This window comes from Oncorhynchus mykiss, chromosome 28 (assembly GCF_013265735.2).
Source record: "Oncorhynchus mykiss isolate Arlee chromosome 28, USDA_OmykA_1.1, whole genome shotgun sequence".
NCBI lineage: Eukaryota > Metazoa > Chordata > Actinopteri > Salmoniformes > Salmonidae > Oncorhynchus > Oncorhynchus mykiss.
The window spans coordinates 82,046-100,680 of record NC_048592.1 but is presented as its reverse complement, the minus strand read 5'-3'; positions in this window follow the sequence as shown (position 1 = coordinate 100,680).

The window sequence follows — 18,635 nt, the reverse complement described above, 5'->3', positions numbered from 1 at the left end:
CCCCGAGGAATTTAATGAGCTCAGAAGCAAATGGCCTGTCTTACGACTCTGTGAAGTACACACTTGTCGTGGACGAGCATGCGTGAGTCTGCGGCAGTGTTACCAATGTGACAGCGACGACAGCGACTCTGCGACCGTCTACAACAACTGCATCTCGTCTCCGTATGAGTCGGCCATAGTAGAGGAGTATGAGGAGGAAGAGGAAGAAGAGAAAGAGGACGAGAAGGAGAGAGTGAGAGTGGGAATGGTGAGGAGAGAAGCCACCGCCTGTCTGTCAGAGGACTACACCCCAGAGGCGAACCTGCACTTCTCTAAGAGGTTCCTCAACATCTTCATGAACGGACGGTCATGATCCTAAAGTAGGTACCACCACTGAACCACAAGGACACCATCTTGTGTTCAGAAACAGCAGTTTCTTACGTTAGGCTTAAAGGGCAACTCCATAATTTTTCAACCTCATTTTCATTATCTCCAGCACAACACCAGTGTCAACATTTGTGAAAATGGCACATTTCTACGTTTTGTAGAAACAAATATAAAGTTCTACCCGATGACGCCATCAAAAGTTACAACATTTTAATCCTTAAGTCTATTGACTCACTCGTGTGTCAATCTAAGTAACATAATTAAACAAATCTCCATTAAAATCCTTCAGAGATATCTTTTTTCACAGCCTATAACGTTGTCACATCATAGTCAACATAGCTACTAGAACTAACATGTTAGTAAACCTGCTACAATCATACAGTACAGTGTACAATCAGCAGCAAGCAGTTTAGCAGTTACACCTGCGAACCCCGGTGGCAAAAAAATTATAAAACTAAAAGCTTACCTTGTAAGAGTTCCAGTGTTGGATAGCCATAGCCAGCTATCTAATATAGCATCCTTCTCTGTTAGACCAGGGTGTTTGAGTAGGCTTAACTAGCTAGCTGCGTTAGACTCTAGCTAAGTAAGTGAAAGAGAAAAACATATCACGAAATATAGCTAGCTCTCTCTCTCTCTCTCTACTCCCTTCATTCTGGAATACATTAATTTGTTCAAAACTGTTCAACTATTGTCTTTCTCTCTCTTTGAGTCAACTACTCAACACATTTTATAGACTGCAGTGCTAGCTAGCTGTAGCTTATGCTTTCAGTACTAGATTAATTATCTGATTATTCGATTGGGTGAACAACATGTCAGTGCATGCTGCAAGAACTAGATTGGAGGTTGTCCTCCGGAAGTTGTCATATTTACGGTGTAAGTCTATGGAAGGGGGTGAGAACCAAGAGTCTCTAGGTTATGTATTGAAGTCAATGTATCCAGAGGAGGACAGAAGCTATCTGCTACACTGTGGTGCTACCCTACAGAGTGCTACTGAGGCTACTGTAGACCTTCATTGCAAAACAGTGTGTATTCATAAATTATTTGGTGACGTGAATATATTTCGTATAGTTTTATCTGAAAAGGATAACTTTTTTCATGCATAAAAATGTGTCTGAAATTCACTGATGAGGAATCCCCTTCCTCCTCAGAGGAGTTTTAGTGGCAGGAGCCTTTTGCATCTGCGGTGGAAGGTGGCAGAACTTCTCAAGAAATCTTCTGTAGCTTCCGAACGGTCGGAGTGTCCGTTTTGCTCTACAACATCCACAAGTGTCACGGAACTCGTCTGAATGTAACCCATATAAATGAATGGAAGTATGGCGGTAGTTTTGTGCAAACAAAAATAAGGGGTTAAATATGTGTCCAAAAAACACATATTTCCTGAGCTTTCTTATATCTCCTAGATAAAGGACAGACACTTCAAAATATTTTTTTCCATTTATGAATGTGTTATTCAAGGTGTTTCTATGGGCTATAGTCAATATTTTATAAAATAATTTTGTACGTATTTTTATACCTAAAGGAAGCCCAAAATTCAAAAGCTAAATGATTAATGGTATGACCACCTTAAAACAATTCCATGTTAGCTTAGTAGACCCCTGGTGCTGGAGATGATTTTTACTCAGGACACTGTCATTCCTTATATAATATGAATGTATTCAATGAAACGGCTCACTTGAACTTGGATAAATATTTTAGCTTCTGCTCAAAAGATGCAGAGTACAGTATATCTTGTTTGCTTGGTTGCCTCAATAATCACATTTGCCAACACTAGTGCTACGCCCCCCAAAAAAGTGCCACAATCTCATAATGGTGTTATCTTTTAGTGTAGGCAAGTCAGTTAAGAACAAATTCATGTTTACAATGACAGCCTTCTGGGGAACAGTGGGTTAACTGACTTGTTCAGGGGCAGGATATGGTAGCCTAGTGGGTTGCAAGTTCAAATCCCCGAGCTGACAAGGTACAAATCTGTCGTTCTGCCCCTGAACAGGCAGTTAACCAGTTGAAGCTAGGGGGGCGCTATTTCATTATTGGATAAAAAAACGTGCCCGTTTTAAGCGCAATATTTTGTCACAAAAAGATGCTCGACTATGCATGGAATTGCCAGCTTTGGAAAGAAAACACTCTGACGTTTTCAAAGCTGCAAAGATATTATCTTTGAGTGCCCCAGAACTGATCTTACAGGCGAAACCAAGATGCAACTTCAACCAGGAAATGAGCAGGATTTTTGAGGCTCTGTTTCCCGTTGTCTCCTTATATGGCTGTGAATATGCTGTGAACGAGCTTATGCGCTCTGCCGTTCCTCCAAGATGTCTGCAGCATTGTGATGTATTTGTAGGCATATCATTGGAAGATTGGCCATAAGAGACTACATTTGCCAGGGGCCCGTCCGGTGTCCTTTGTCTACGTTGGTGCGTAACTCTCAGCGGCAAAAATTTTACCATGCGATACAGACAGCGAAGTATCGTTCCTGGAAGTGTGCATCATTGAAGAGATATGTGTGAAAAACACCTTGAGGATTGGTTCTAAACAACGTTTGCCATGTTTCAGTCGATATTATGGAGTTAATTTGGAAAAAAGTTCGGCGTTTGGATAACTGAATTTTCGTTTTTTTTTGGTAGCCAAACGTGACGCCCCAAACGGACCGATTTCTCCTGCACAAAAAATCTTTCAGGAAAAACTGAACATTGCTATCTAACTGAGAGTCTCCTCATTGAAAACATCCGAAGTTCTTCAAAGGTAAAATATTTATTTGAATGTTTTTGCTGGTTTTTGTGAAAATGTTTCCTGCTGATGCTAATGCTAAATGTTACGCTAGTTATCAGTACTGTTACACAAATGCTAGTTTGCTATGCTTGAGAAGCATATTTTTGAAAATCTGAGATGACAGTGTTGTTAACAAAAGGCTAAGCTTGAGAGTTAGTATATTAATTTCATTTAATTTGCGATTTTCATGAATAGTTAACGTTGCGTTATGGTATTGAGCTTGAGGCTATCATTACGCTACCGGATCCGGCATGGCTAAGCGCAAGAGGTTAACCCACTGTTCCTAGGCTGTCATTGAAAATAAGAATTTGTTCTTCACTGACTTGCCTAAATAAAGGTAAAACAAACATGCATACCCTAGCTTCTGGGCCTGAGTAACAGGCAGTTTACTTTGGGCACGCTTTTCATCCGGAAGTCAAAATACTGCCCCCTACCCAAGAGAGGATAAAGCCCAGAAACACTTTATGTGCACTGTCATACATCATTTTATCCGCAACAATTCAGTCTGATAGAGACACCTCAGGTGGGAAATCTGTTGCCAATTAGATGGAAGCCTAGCTCATGTCATATATTCAGGGAAGCATTACATTTCAAATAACAGCTGCATTCTGTGCATAAATTAGCCTGAAAATCAGGGATGAATGACAACAATATTGCAAGTCACACCAATGTAAAATTCCCCTTAAAGTCAGCTGACCTGCAGCTCTGGTTCTGCTAAATTTGTGAAATTGTGGATAATTAAATGTTTTCTGCATCAGAACCACCATGAGATCACCATGAATTGAGTTTCAGTATATTCAAAAATATGATGCACCCAAATCCTATTTACAGTATTTTTGAATTTAAACTTTTTTTTAGGCAGGGTGGAGTCCCATTGAGACCAAGGTCTCTTTTAAAAGGGAACTCTGAATGACGAACACATAGGCAATCTACAGTGCCTTGCGAAAGTATTCGGCCCCCTTGAACTTTGCAACCTTTTGCCACATTTCAGGCTTCAAACATAAAGATATAAAACTGTATTTTTTTGTGAAGAATCAACATCAAGTGGGACACAATCATGAAGTGGAACGGCATTTATTGGATATTTCAAACTTTTTTAACAAATCAAAAACTGAAAAATTGGGTGTGCAAAATTATTCAGCCCCTTTACTTTCAGTGCAGCAAACTCTCTCCAGAAGTTCAGTGAGGATCTCTGAATGATCCAATGTTGACCTAAATGACTAATGATGATAAATACAATCCACCTGTGTGTAATCAAGTCTCCGTATAAATGCACCTGCACTGTGATAGTCTCAGAGGTCCGTCAAAAGTGCAGAGAGCATCATGAAGAACAAGGAACACACCAGGCAGGTCCGAGATACTGTTGTGAAGAAGTTTAAAGCCGGATTTGGACACAAAAAGATTTCCCAAGCTTTAAACATCCCAAGGAGCACTGTGCAAGCGATAATATTGAAATGGAAGGAGTATCAGACCACTGCAAATCTACCAAGACCTGGCCGTCCCTCTAAACTTTCAGCTCATACAAGGAGAAGACTGATCAGAGATGCAGCCAAGAGGCCCATGATCACTCTGGATGAACTGCAGAGATCTACAGCTGAGGTGGGAGACTCTGTCCATAGGACAGCAATCAGTCGTATATTGCACAAATCTGGCCTTTATGGAAGAGTGGCAAGAAGAAAGCCATTTCTTAAAGATATCCATAAAAAGTGTTGTTTAAAGTTTGCCACAAGCCACCTGGGAGACACACCAAACATGTGGAAGAAGGTGCTCTGGTCAGATGAAACCAAAAATGAACTTTTTGGCAACAATGCAAAACGTTATGTTTGGCGTAAAAGCAACACAGCTGACCACACCATCCCCACTGTCAAACATGGTGGTGGCAGCATCATGGTTTGGGCCTGCTTTTCTTCAGCAGGGACAGGGAAGATGGTTAAAATTGATGGGAAGATGGGTGGAGCCAAATACAGGACCATTCTGGAAGAAAACCTGATGCAGTCTGCAAAAGACCTGAGACTGGGACGGAGATTTGTCTTCCAACAAGACAATGATCCAAAACATAAAGCAAAATCTACAATGGAATGGTTCAAAAATAAACATATCCAGGTGTTAGAATGGCCAAGTCAAAGTCCAGACCTGAATCCAATCGAGAATCTGTGGAAAGAACTGAAAACTGCTGTTCACAAATGCTCTCCATCCAACCTCACTGAGCTCGAGCTGTTTTGCAAGGAGGAATGGGAAAACATTTCAGTCTCTCGATGTGCAAAACTGATAGAGACATACCCCAAGCGACTTACAGCTGTAATCGCAGCAAAAGGTGGCGCTACAAAGTATTAACTTAAGGGGGCTGAATAATTTTGCACGCCCAATTTTTCAGATTTTGATTTGTTAAAAAAGTTTGAAATATCCAATAAATGTCGTTCCACTTCATGATTGTGTCCCACTTGTTGTTGATTCTTCACAAAAAAATACAGTTTTATATGTTTATGTTTGAAACCTGAAATGTGGCAAAAGGTCGCAAAGTTCAAGGGGGCCGAATACTTTCGCAAGGCACTGTAGGCAGCATAGGAAATATACAAAGAAAATACTGAACAAAATCATAAGAAACAACCACATTCCTCAGTGAAGAGGTCCTCAACCAACAATCTGAATTGCCCGAAAGACACCAATGCATCCAATTATGGAATATTCTGAAGATTGTTCCATAAATGAGGAGCAAAGAAACTAAAATCTGTTTTACTTAAATTTGGTTTAAGAAGGAATTTCAGAAGGAATTTCAAGACTGGGACCAGGTATGGTATCTCACATTTCTATAGGCTAGTGAGTTAGGTAATGCTGGAATTTTTGCAAAACAGAATCAGCCTATGCGTCGTCAGAGGCCCAGCCTACTTGTTGATAGAGAAAACCTGTCACCCCTGAAAGAAGTGTGCTCTGGTAAACCGCATCTAACAGGATAAATAAAGTGCCAACTGCTTTCATGAAGATGATGTCACCATAGTATAGGACAGCTTCTTAGTTAACTTATTTATATGTTTTTTAAAAGACAACTTAATGCCCAAGCAGGGACACAATCAATGTGGGCACAATCCATGGTACAGATGTTTAAATATTTAGAGTCATTGTTGTGCGCTCTAGAAAACGACATGTACTTTGTTTTTCCCGCATTCAATAATTATTTAAGGTCAATAAGTGTTTTTTGTAAGACAACTCTGTAGGTCAGAGTGCCTGGTACACAGTGGGGGCAATAGAATACACAACAGTATCATCCGCATACAGGAGCAGATGAACATTTTTCCACAGACAACTCTACATTGTTAATGTTTTCACATCCCTTGACCTTTACACATTTTGTTGTGTTACAGCCTGAATTTAAAATTGATTAAATTAAGATGTGTCACCGATCTACAGAGAATACCTCATAATGTCAGTGTGGAATTTTCTTTGTAGAATTTCCTTTTAAATATATATATTTTTTTAAAGCTGACGTCTTTTTTTTTTAAAGCTGACATTTTAGGGGACCAAAAGTATTGGGATAAATTCACTTACACTACCATTCAAAAGTTTGTTCACCTTTTCATAAGTATTCAACCCCTTTGTTATGGCAAGCCTAATTAAGTTCAGGAGTAATAATGTGACCCGATTCAGGAAATTAGGGGTATGTTGCAAGTTTTTTGGCAGAAATACCTTATCGAACATGTGAACTTTCATGTGCCTTAATAACAAACTGTTATGCCAACTGCAAATACAAATAAAGTTGTTAAATTACAAGCCTAGTTGGTTTAGCCAAAGAAAAAGTCAGAAACCTTCCCGATAGCCATGATTGGCTGAGATAATGAGTGGGCTGGACATGCCGAGAGATACGTTTCAGATTGATCTGCGGTGTAGCATCTTGTGTCTATAAAATGAGCTGCTCGTTATACGTAGAAAGTCCTTTCTACTGCAGTTTTTCAGAAGATATAACGTTAGCCATGGAGAATTGCAAATATGTTGTTACTGCTCTCAATAACATTGCTGTCCTGAATTCATCAGGCGCTATCGGCAAAGGTCAGTGGGAAGAGGTTGTGAAGGTTTACTTTCTGGAGGACGATCGTGCCATGTTGGCTCTCTCTGGCTCCGAAAATGAATCAGATGATGAGGAAATCCCTGATTTAGGTAAAAACACTTTCATTGAAGAAGACATTGTAGAGTCTTCCGATGACAGTGATGTGGAAGAAATGTCAGTCAACAGTGTTGTCACGGAAGAAGTTGACCGAGTTTTGAAATCATTGGGAACACAACGGGCCAAACAAGCTGTGCAAACTAAACGGAAACGACACAGGGCATTTTATTTAATAAAAGGGGTTATAGTCTGCCATGAAGCTTTCATCCATGTATACGGGTAAGAATCTAGCTACAGTTTCAGATATCAAAATCAAATAAAATAAAATGTTATTTGTCACATACACATGGTTAGTAGATGTTAATGCGAGTGTAGCGAAATGCTTGTGCTTCTAGTTCCGACAATGCAGTAATAACCAACAAGTAATTTAGCTAACAATTCCAAAACTACTACCTCATAGACACAAGTGTAAGGGGATACAGAATATGTACATAAAGATATATGAATGAGTGATGGTACAGAGCGGCATAGGCAAGATACAGTAGATGGTATTGAGTGCAGTATATACATATGAGATGAGTATGTAAACAAAGTGGCATAGTTAAAGTGGCTAGTGATACATGTATTACATAAAGATGCAGTAGATGATATAGAGTACAGTATATACATATACATATGAGATTAATAATGTAGGGTATGTAAACATTATATTAGGTAGTATTGTTTAAAGTGGCTAGTGATATATTTTACATTTCCCATCAATTCCCATTATTAAAGTGGCTGGAGTTGAGTCAGTGTGTTGGCAGCAGCCAGTCTGATGGCCTTGAGATAGAAGCTGTTTTTCAGTCTCTCGGTCCCAGCTTTGATGCACCTGTACTGACCTTGCCTTCTGGATGATAGCGGGGTGAACAGGCAGTGGCTCGGGTGGTTGTTGTCCTTGATGATCTTTATGGCCTTCCTGTGACATCGGGTGGTGTAGGTGTCCTGGAGGGCAGGTAGTTTGCACCCGGTGATGCGTTGTGCAGACCTCACTACCCTCTGGAGAGCCTTACGGTTGTGGGCGGAGCAGTTGCCATACCAGGCGGTGATACAGCCCGACAGGATGCTCTCGATTGTGCATCTGTAGAAGTTTTGAGTGCTTTTGGTGACAAGCCAAATTTCTTTAGCCTCCTGAGGTTAAAGAGGCGCTGCTGTGCCTTCTTCACAAACTGTCTGTGTGGGTGGACCAATTCAGTTTGTCCGTTATGTGTACGCCGAGGAACTTAAAACTTACTACCCTCTCCACTACTGTCCCGTCGATGTGGATAGGGGGGTGCTCTCTCTGCTGTTTCCTGAAGTTTACAATCATCTCCTTTGTTTTGTTGACGTTGAGTGTGAGGTTATTTTCCTGACACCACACTCCGAGGGCCCTCATTTCCTCCCTGTAGGCCGTCTCGTCGTTGTTGGTAATCAAGCCTACCACTGTAGTGTCGTCCGCAAACTTGATGATTGAGTTGGAGGCGTGCATGGCCATGCAGTCATGGGTGAACAGGGAGAGGGCTCAGAACGCAAATCAAATCAAATTTATTTATATAGCCCTTCGTACATCAGCTGATATCTCAAAGTGCTGTACAGAAACCCAGCCTAAAACCCAAACAGCAAGCAATGCAGGTGTAGAAGGACGGTGGCTAGGAAAAACTACCTAGAAAGGCCAAAACCTAGGAAGAAACCTAGAGAGGAACCAGGCTATGTGGGGTGGCCACTCTTCTGGCTGTGCCGGGTGGAGATTATAACATGACATGGCCAAGATGTTCAAATGTTCATAAATGACCAGCATGGTCGAATAATAATAAGGCAGAACAGTTGAAACTGGAGCAGCAGCACGGTCAGGTGGACTGGGGACAGCAAGGAGTCATCATGTCAGGTAGTCCTGGGGCATGGTCCTAGGGCTCAGGTCAGTTGAAACTGGAGCAGCAGCACGGCCAGGTGGATTGGGGACAGCAAGGAGTCATCATGTCAGGTAGTCCTGGGACATGGTCCTAGGGCTCAGGTCCTCCGAGAGAGAGAAAGAGAGAAGGAGAGAATTAGAGAACGCACACTTAGATTCACACAGGACACCGAATAGGACAGGAGAAGTACTCCAGATATAACAAACTGACCCTAGCCCCCCCGACACATAAACTACTGCAGCATAAATACTGGAGGCTGAGACAGGAGGGGTCAGGGGAGACTGTGGCCCCATCCGAGGACACCCCCGGACAGGGCCAAACAGGAAGGATATAACCCCATCCACTTTGCCAAAGCACAGCCCCCACACCACTAGAGGGATATCTTCAACCACCAACTTACCATCCTGAGACAAGGCTGAGTATAGCCCACAAAGACCTCCGCCACGGCACAACCCAAGGGGGGGGGGGGGGGGGGGCGCCAACCCAGACCCAGACAGCGGTTAAATTAATTACTAACCTTTGATGATCTTCATCAGATGGCACTCACATGACTTCATGTTTCACAATAAATGTGTGTTTTGTTCGATATAGTTAACCTTTATGTCCATAAACCTCATTTGAAATTGGTGTTTTATGTTCAGAAATGCATTGTCTCAAACAAACATTCGGTGAAAGTGCAGAGAGCCACATCAAATTACAGAAATACTCAAAATAAACATTGATAAAAGATACAAGTGTTATGCATGGAAATATAGATAAACTTCTCCTTAATGGAACCGCTGTGTCAGATTTCAAAAAGGCTTTACGGCGAAAGCACACCTTGCGATTATGTCAGTTCAGCACCTAGCCACAGAGAAACATACCTAGCCAAAGAAAGTGAGGTGTCACAAAAGTCAAAAATAGCAATATAAATATTCACTTTCCTTTGATCTTCATCAGTATGCACTCCCAGGAATCCCAGTTCCACAATAAATGTTTGTTTTGTTTGGTAAAGTCCACCATTTATGTCCAAAACCTCCTTTTTGTTTGTGAGTTTAGTTCACAAATCCAAACTCACGAGGCGCGGGCAAGTCCAGGCGAAAGTTCAGATGAAAAGTTATATTACAGTTCGTAGAAACATGTCAAACGATGTATATAATCAATCTTTAGGATGTTTTTATCATAAATCTTCAATAATGTTTCAACCGGACAATTCCTTTGTCTTTAGAAATGCAATTGAACCTAGCTAACTCTCACAGGCACGCGCGAGACTGAGCTCATGGCACTCTGCCAGACACCTGGTTGAAACAGCTCTCATTCTCTCTCCCTTCACAGTAGAAGCCTCAAACAAGGTTCTAAAGACTGTTGACATCTAGTGGAAGCCTTAGGAAGTGCAATATGACCCCATAGACACTGTATATTTGATAGGCAATGACTACAACCTCACCTATATTTGATAGGCAAACTACAACCTCAAATTTCCCACGTCCTGGTTGGCTGCCATATGAGGTCTGTTATACTCACAGACATCATTCAAATAGTTTTAGAAACTTCAGGGTGTTTTCTATCAAAACCTACTAATAATATGCATATTCTAGCTTTTGGGCCTGAGTAACAGGCAGTTTACTCTGGGCACCTTATTATCCAAGCTATTCAATACTGCCCCCAGTCCCAAAGAAGGTAATTATGTACAGATTTATTTTCCCTCTGTCAATTAGCTAGTATTGTGGAGTAACTACAATGTTGTCGATCCATCCTCAGTTTTCTATCACAGCCATTAAACTTTGTAGCTGTTTTAAAGTCACCATTGGCCTCATGGTGAAATCCATATGCGGTTTCCTTCCTCTCCAGCAACTGAGTTAGGAAGGATGCCTGTATCTTTGTAGTGACTGCCACAATCGCTGGAAGAATAAATGGACCAAGGCCAGCGTACGTAGAGTTCCACATGTTTAAATATTGAAACTCACCAAAACAATACAGAAACAAACAAAACGTGAAGTAATGGTGTGCTCACAGGCACAACACAAAAACAAGATCCCACAAACAACAGGTTGCCTAAATATGATCCCCAATCAGAGACAACGATAGACAGCAGCCTCTGATTGGGAACCATACCAGGCCAACAAAGAAATAGAAAACATAGATTTCCCACCCTAGTCACACCCTGACCTAACCAAATAGAGAATTAAAATGATCTCTAAGGTCAGGGAGTGTCAGTGACTGGGTGTATTAATGCACAATCCAAAGTGTAATTAATAACTTCACCATGCTCAAAGGGATATTCAATGTCTGCTTTTTTTTTACTAATCTACCAATATGTGCTCTTCTTTGTGAGACATTGGAAAACCTCCCTGGTCTTTGTGGTTGAATCTGTGTTCTAAATTCATTGCTCGACTAAGATAGATAACTTTATGAATGGGGTACAAAGATGAGATACTCCTTCAAAAATCATGTTAAACACCATTATTGCACAGAAGTCCATGCAACCTATGTGACTTGTTAAGGACATTTTTTATCCTGTACTTAGGCTTGCCATAACAAAGGGTTTGAATACTTACTGACTTCTTTCAGCTTTAACTTCTTGCTCCTACTTGAGACGCAGATGTCTCAAGTAGGCACCTGGAAATGCAAATGCGCTACGCTAAATGCTAAATGTACTCGTTAAAACGCAAACGTTCATCAAAATACACATGCAGGGTATTGAATTAAAGCTACACTCGTTGTGAATCTAGCCAACAAGTCAGATTTTTAAAATGCTTTTCGGCGAAAGCATGAGAAGCTATTATCTGATAGCATGCAACACCCCGGCGCTACACAAAACGCAGAAATAAAATATAAAACATTCATCACCTTTGACGAGCTTCTTTCTTGGCACTCCTATATGCCCCATAAACATCACTATTGGGTCTTTTTTTCAATTAAATCGGTCCATATATACCCAAAATAGCCAACTATGGAAGCTGTGTAAATCAGAAAAAAACATCGTTTTAAAACGCAGCGTCATTTTTTTAAATTAAAAAAGTCGACGATAAACTTTCACAAAACACTTCGAAATACTTTTGTAATCCAACTTTAGGTATTAGTAAACGTTTATAATCTATCAAAATGATTACAGGGCGATGTGTATTCAATAGCTCCTCGTCTATGGCTGAAAATGTGCACTTCAAAACATCCTGGCGGAGACCAGAAGAAATGGAATCCAGTTAGTTGGATTTACCAACAAAAAACTCCCCGGATAATGACGACAATGGCGACATCGTGTGGAATCTGTAGGAATTGCATGCAGGTCCATAATTAATTTTGTGCCTTTTTAACAATTCATGAAAGTGACGCATGGATATTATTTTTAGCTTTCAGTGAGCAGTTTTTCTTGCGCTTTTCGATGAAACACACGATCTGTTATAGTCACAGCCGTGATTTAACCAGTTTTAGAAACTTCAGAGTGTTTTCTATCCACACATACTAATCATATGCATATACTATATTCCTGGCATGAGTAGCAGGACGCTGAAAAGTTGCGCGATTTTTAACAGAATGTTCGAAAAAGGAGGGGGTAGGATGAAGATGTTTAATTAATTTGTAAAAAAATTAAAACATTTTCCACTTTGACATCATGGGGTATTTTGTGTAGGCCAGTGACCCAAAATCTAAATTGAATCAATCAGGCAGTAGCATAACATAATATGGAAAATGTCAAGTTGTGTGAATCCTTTCATAAGGCACTGTATTTAGCTAGATATAGTATCATTCCCCTTTTAATATGTGGTATCATAGCTGGCCTGGCTTGCTAACAGCAGAAGTGACCGTGTCGGATCAAATCTATCATATTGTTGAAATGCATTGGAAGTTGGGACCAACTTTATGGAAGCCCATTTTAACTCCTATTTGCCGAGCTAAATGTGCGTGCGTTGCACTTTGACTTGACAGCAAATGTCCACATGATAAGTAAGTAATCCACACCCAACCATACCCAAGTCGTAACAAACTAACTTACAAAACTCAGTTTTGGACAAGACTGCCTTTATAACCAAAATTATCCGATTTACACTTTGTAGTCAATTTTGACACAGTAATTAATGTTTCTAACTCATATCTATGCCACATAAGCCATTTAAACCCAGAGAAGTGTGGTTCTAAGGGGCAGTTGACCTTTAAGTCCTGTTTGCTTCCAAAATTTTTCAAGACTATTTAGCCCTCTGGTGGGTATTGTCATTGGTGTAAATTAAACGTAATATCTTTACTCTACACATTTTACTTATGTACAGCTTGTGTTAGATTACTTTTCATTTCAAATGTATTTTATCCATTAATAAAGACATTTTAATACAGTATGGTCATTTCTTATTAAAATGAGAAAATAAAGTATTCCTGAACTGCCTACATCTAAAATTAGTAACTTAATCAAGCAAATCATGATTGAGTTAATATAATCTATATGTGTATTAATTATAGTATAATCAATGTGTCAAATTACAAATTATATTCTGTGGCCCAAACATAGGTATTTATAATGTACTGTCTTGCACATTACTGTACTCTACTCTACTGTACAATAAATTTGAGTATAGTTCAGTATAGAGAAGAGTTCAGTACAGTAGAGTGGAGTTCAGTACAGTCTGTACTCTATTGTACTATACCATATGCTTTTTCTAGAGTATAGTTCAGTGCAGTACAGTACAAAATAGTTCAGGCAGTATAGTTCAGTAGAGTATAGTACAGTAGAGTAGAGTACGGTACTCAAGTGAACTATACTCTACTCTACTGTAGTGAACTATATTGCATTGTACTCTACTGTACTGAACTATACAGTATCGTACTCTACTGTACAGTAAACTCGAGTAAAGTATAGTTCAGTACAGTACAGGAAAGTAGAGTACAGTACAGTAGAGAATAGTTCACTTCAGTACAGTACTGTGCTCTACTTTACTGAACTATACTCTACTCTACTGAGCTTTAAGGTACTGAACTATTTTCTACTGTACTGAACTATACTCTATTTTCCTGTACTGAACTATACACTGCTTGAGTTTACGGTCCTCGAGTTTCTTAAAATTCATTCGGTTTATATTCTAACAATAAATATGTGTTATTAATTACCAGCCTTGCTATTTTCAATGTTCCCAATACTTCATTGGGACAAGAGTAGAGAACCGAGACGCAGCTGTCTGGCATCTAACTCTTTTGAAACAGTGACAACATGACATCAACTGATCTGCTAGTTAATTTTTGTGGGCTTTTGGTTGCAAGCAAATGTTTTAGCATCCTGTAGGTAGCGTTTTTAGAAATCCAGCTCTAAATTCTGCCTGTTGGTTGCAGTTGGCCCAGTACACCCAGTTTATTAGGTACACCACCCCGTTCACGAAAATGGCTCGCTCCTAGACAGTTGGTCACATGGCTTGCTACATAAAGCAGTCAGACAAGCATTGAGTCATTCAGTTAATGTTCGATTGAATGTTAGAATGGGCAAAACGAGTGACCTAAGCTACCTTGAGCATAGTATGATTGTCGGTGTCAGACTCGCCGGTTCCAGTATCTCAGAAAAAGCCCTGCTGGGCTTTTTACATACAACAGTGTCCATAGTTTACCGAGAATAATGCGACAAACTAAAAACATCCAGTTAGCGGCAGTGCTGTGGGCTAAAACTCCTCGTTGATGATAGAGGTCGAAGGAGAATGGCAAGAATCGTTCAAGCTAACATGTGGGCCAAAGGCAAATAACAGCACAGTACAACAGTGGTGTTCAGAACGGCATCTCGGTACACACAATCGTCAGTCCTTGTCACGGATGGGCTATTGCAGCAGACAACCACACCACATCGGGTTCCACTACAATCAGCTAAAAACAAGAAGTGGCACCAGTGGGCACGCGATCACCAACACTGGACAATTGATGCAATGAATGTTGCATCATGCTGTTGCATCATGCTGTGGGCAGTGTCGAGACTTGGCGTAAGTAGCATGAGCCCATGGCCCCATCCTGCCTGGTGTTTACGGTAAAGGCTGGTAGCGGTGGTGCAATGGTGTGTGAAATGTTTTTGTGGCACACGTTCGGTCTTTTGATACCAATTGAGCAACGTTTCCATGCCACAAAGAATTAAGGCTGTTCTGGAGGCAAATCAAATCAAATTGTATTCGTCACATACACATGGTTAGCAGATGTTAATGCGAGTGTAGCGAAATGCTTGTGCTTCTAGTTCCGACAATGCAGTAATAACCATCGAGTAATTTAACCTAACAATTTCACAACAGCCACCTTATACACAAAGGGGGCTCCGACCCGGTGCAGGATGGGTGTACCTAATAAACTGACAACTGAGTGTATGCTTCTGTAGAGAGTTGTCATACCTGTCAGGTAAGGAACTGAATGATTGAATAACCTTTTTGTTTATCTACCCCCCCCCCCCCCCCCCCCCCCTGTTCTCCCCTCTTGTCTCTTCTACAGGAAGAGTTGTACTATAAGGAATTTGTAGATTACTCCTGTCCAACAGAGGATATTTACCTGGAATAGCACCCGCCCCAACTTCCCCCACAACCCTGTACATTACAGATTATCATAACATAAAGTTGCATGACGGAGAAAATATTTCTAACAAATATGAACTAATATATCTGACAAAAATATGGAGAGAGAGAAAGAAGGAGAGGTATTGGTGTCTACTGTTTATCCAAATATGTCAAACAGTATGAAGATTGAACAAGTAATTGATCCAAACATAGTGGAGACGTTGACGAGAGGGTTGCAAAATATGCTAAATGGAGTCACTGATGAGGAAGTTAATGTGCCTATGGTGTCCTCAGGCTGTCCACTCAAAGCGTAATGCTCAAATCATAGTGACCTGGACTGGAATAGTCTGAGACTAATCTTTGTCGACTTGAATCCCAGGTAAGAACACTGGGCTTTGTGGACTTGGAGCTTGAATCCCAGGTAGAACACTGAACTTTGGACTTGGAGCTTGAATCCCAGGTAGAACACTGAGCTTTGTGGACTTGGAGCTTGAATCCCAGGTAGAACACTGAGCTTTGTGGAATTGGTGAACCCCAGAAAAAACAGTAGTCACTAAGGTAACAGCAAATGGAGGTCAGGGAAAATAAATAAATAAATTAATGAACCTGCCATAAAGATCCTATTAAATTACTAGTATTTGAGTATTCTAATCCCTAATTCTTTGGAATCTCACATTTTGGTGTGATACATTGCGTGAGGGAAACTGATTCTGCATGAGCTAATTGTGCAGTGTGTTTGGAGAGGGTGATAAGGCCTCACTGGAGAGTCCTGTGGGCGAAGGTAACTAATGATCTAGGATCAGATTACCCTACCCCAACCTTTACAATTAAGGGGATGACAAATGATCTGCCAAATTATCAGTGGCTAACTGTTACTTATTTTCCATGTGGTTGCTCCCACTAAAACAAAAACAAGTAAGCATTAGGGTCACACTGTTGACCAGGAATGTGTCTTTAATATGCTGCAAAGCCTTTAATATGCTGCAAAGCCTTTGGTATTATCTCTGGTACATTGTCAGAGCCTTCAAATATATTCACATTAAGGAATCAAGCGAACATTAAAAAAAAGGAGATTCCTACCAATAAAAGCTCTCACGTTGTTTTCTGTTCCGAAATGTTTCCTTTTGTTTGTGCTGAACTTGACCCTAGTTATTATTTTATTTGTGGGAAGACTGATTCTTGATAAATCATTAAGGGTACACTCCTTAATTGAATTACAGTATTGTAATTCCATGATCAGGAACAAAGAGGTGGACCACAGAGTTTCCAGTCAACCGATTTGGCTTGCTTTTAAGGATGTTTTAGCCTTCTAATTTGCAGGAAGGGTCACTGTGGACTGCCTCATAGTTCTTCTCATGCTCAGTTTCAACATGAAATGAGAGTTCATATTGAGAGTTCAGATGGGGTTGCTATTCAGATAACTGGGTATAAGATAAAGACGCTTACTCAAGCTGTTACCCTGGTAACATAAAAGGGAATTACCTCTGACCCTCACAAAAAGGACATGAAAGGTTTGTAGGAAATAGGATGATGTGTAGGAAATGGATGATGGGAGATGTAGTTTTAAAGGAAAGCCTAAGTCTATTACAGAGGTGCTCTGACTAGGAAGTACAAGGCAGTGGGAGACTGGTGTTACAAGTAATGCCTCTTTGAAGGATCATTGTAGTTATTACTATATAATTTAGATATACCACATGGTGTGTTGATAGGAGAGGTTGAAAACAGGCTGTTTTTTGCGGAGGAGATATCATGTGTGTGTTGAGATAGTAAGACAAGAGTAAAGTAAGACTAGATCAAGGTTCAACATAATAAGATAGGACCTCACCTCAAAATGGCCAACCCATGGCCAGTTCTTTGTTTCTGGAAACAATGGCCTGGTCTGAAATCAGCCAATCGCTCTTACCCATTTGTTGCTTGTAGATTCTGATGGAACCACAATTATACCCTAAGTTCACTGGAAGGCTAGGTGGATCCATCCCCATACTGCTGTCGTGACGTTGTATTAGTTAATGTGACAACTGCTGCTCATCGAATGATTAACGGTTTATAATTGCGTGATTCAATTAATCAGGCAATTATTAACTCATTCACCTGGGGCACCATGGGAAAATTAACTCAAAGAATATCAATTTTACAACAGTCACTAATTAATCAATTTCCTCCAGTCTCATTCTGAACGTCGCATAATCCGGGAATCTGCACACATCCGAGTCCCACCAATGAGTTCGTACCACACCAATTTTAGTAGATTATTTATTTACTAGAAAGCTAAAATGATAATAAAAGATACACATACACAAAACACAGTCTAGGCTATTGATTAGAACTTAGTACAACGGGCCAACACACTCTGATGCGTGTTACCCAAAATGGGGATATGAAAGAGGGAGAAAGTACAGAGAGAAATATACATTTGGGTGAATTTGTCAGCTATGCTTATTTTAACCCTAACCTTGCCCCGAACTGGTGCATTGACATCAGTCAGAATATAATGATGTAAATACGTGTTGAAGGTCTCCGTGGACCGTTTAGGCTTCTCAATGACGCACTTCTCTGGTGCAACTCTCTGGTGTCCTCACAATGTCAGTGTCCTTTTTGGCTTAGTGGTCTGATTTCTCGCCCTTCTTCTGAAAGGGGTCTTCTGAGGACAGCCAGCCCTGTAGCTCAGGGCTCACAGCGTAGGAATGAAACAGTGTAGATACGATTCGATGGGGAGTGGAGGCCGGGTGTTTCGCCTTGAATTCACCCGCTTAGATGCAGCTACTCCTCCGTAGCACAGATAGAATAAGGTTCCTTTGTCTTCAACCAGGAGGAGTAGTAATAAGTACAAATAGGTACAATTTAGCACTCTCCTGGGGCACTAAAGCTATAGGGCGTTTCAGAAATATTTTTAAATTTGCACAGCTGGAATAAGGGGTGCAATACCTACCGGTGGTGGAAAAGGTATGGTGTTTCAATTAATTAATACATTTGAGATGTGGAAAGTGATTGGTCACTCAT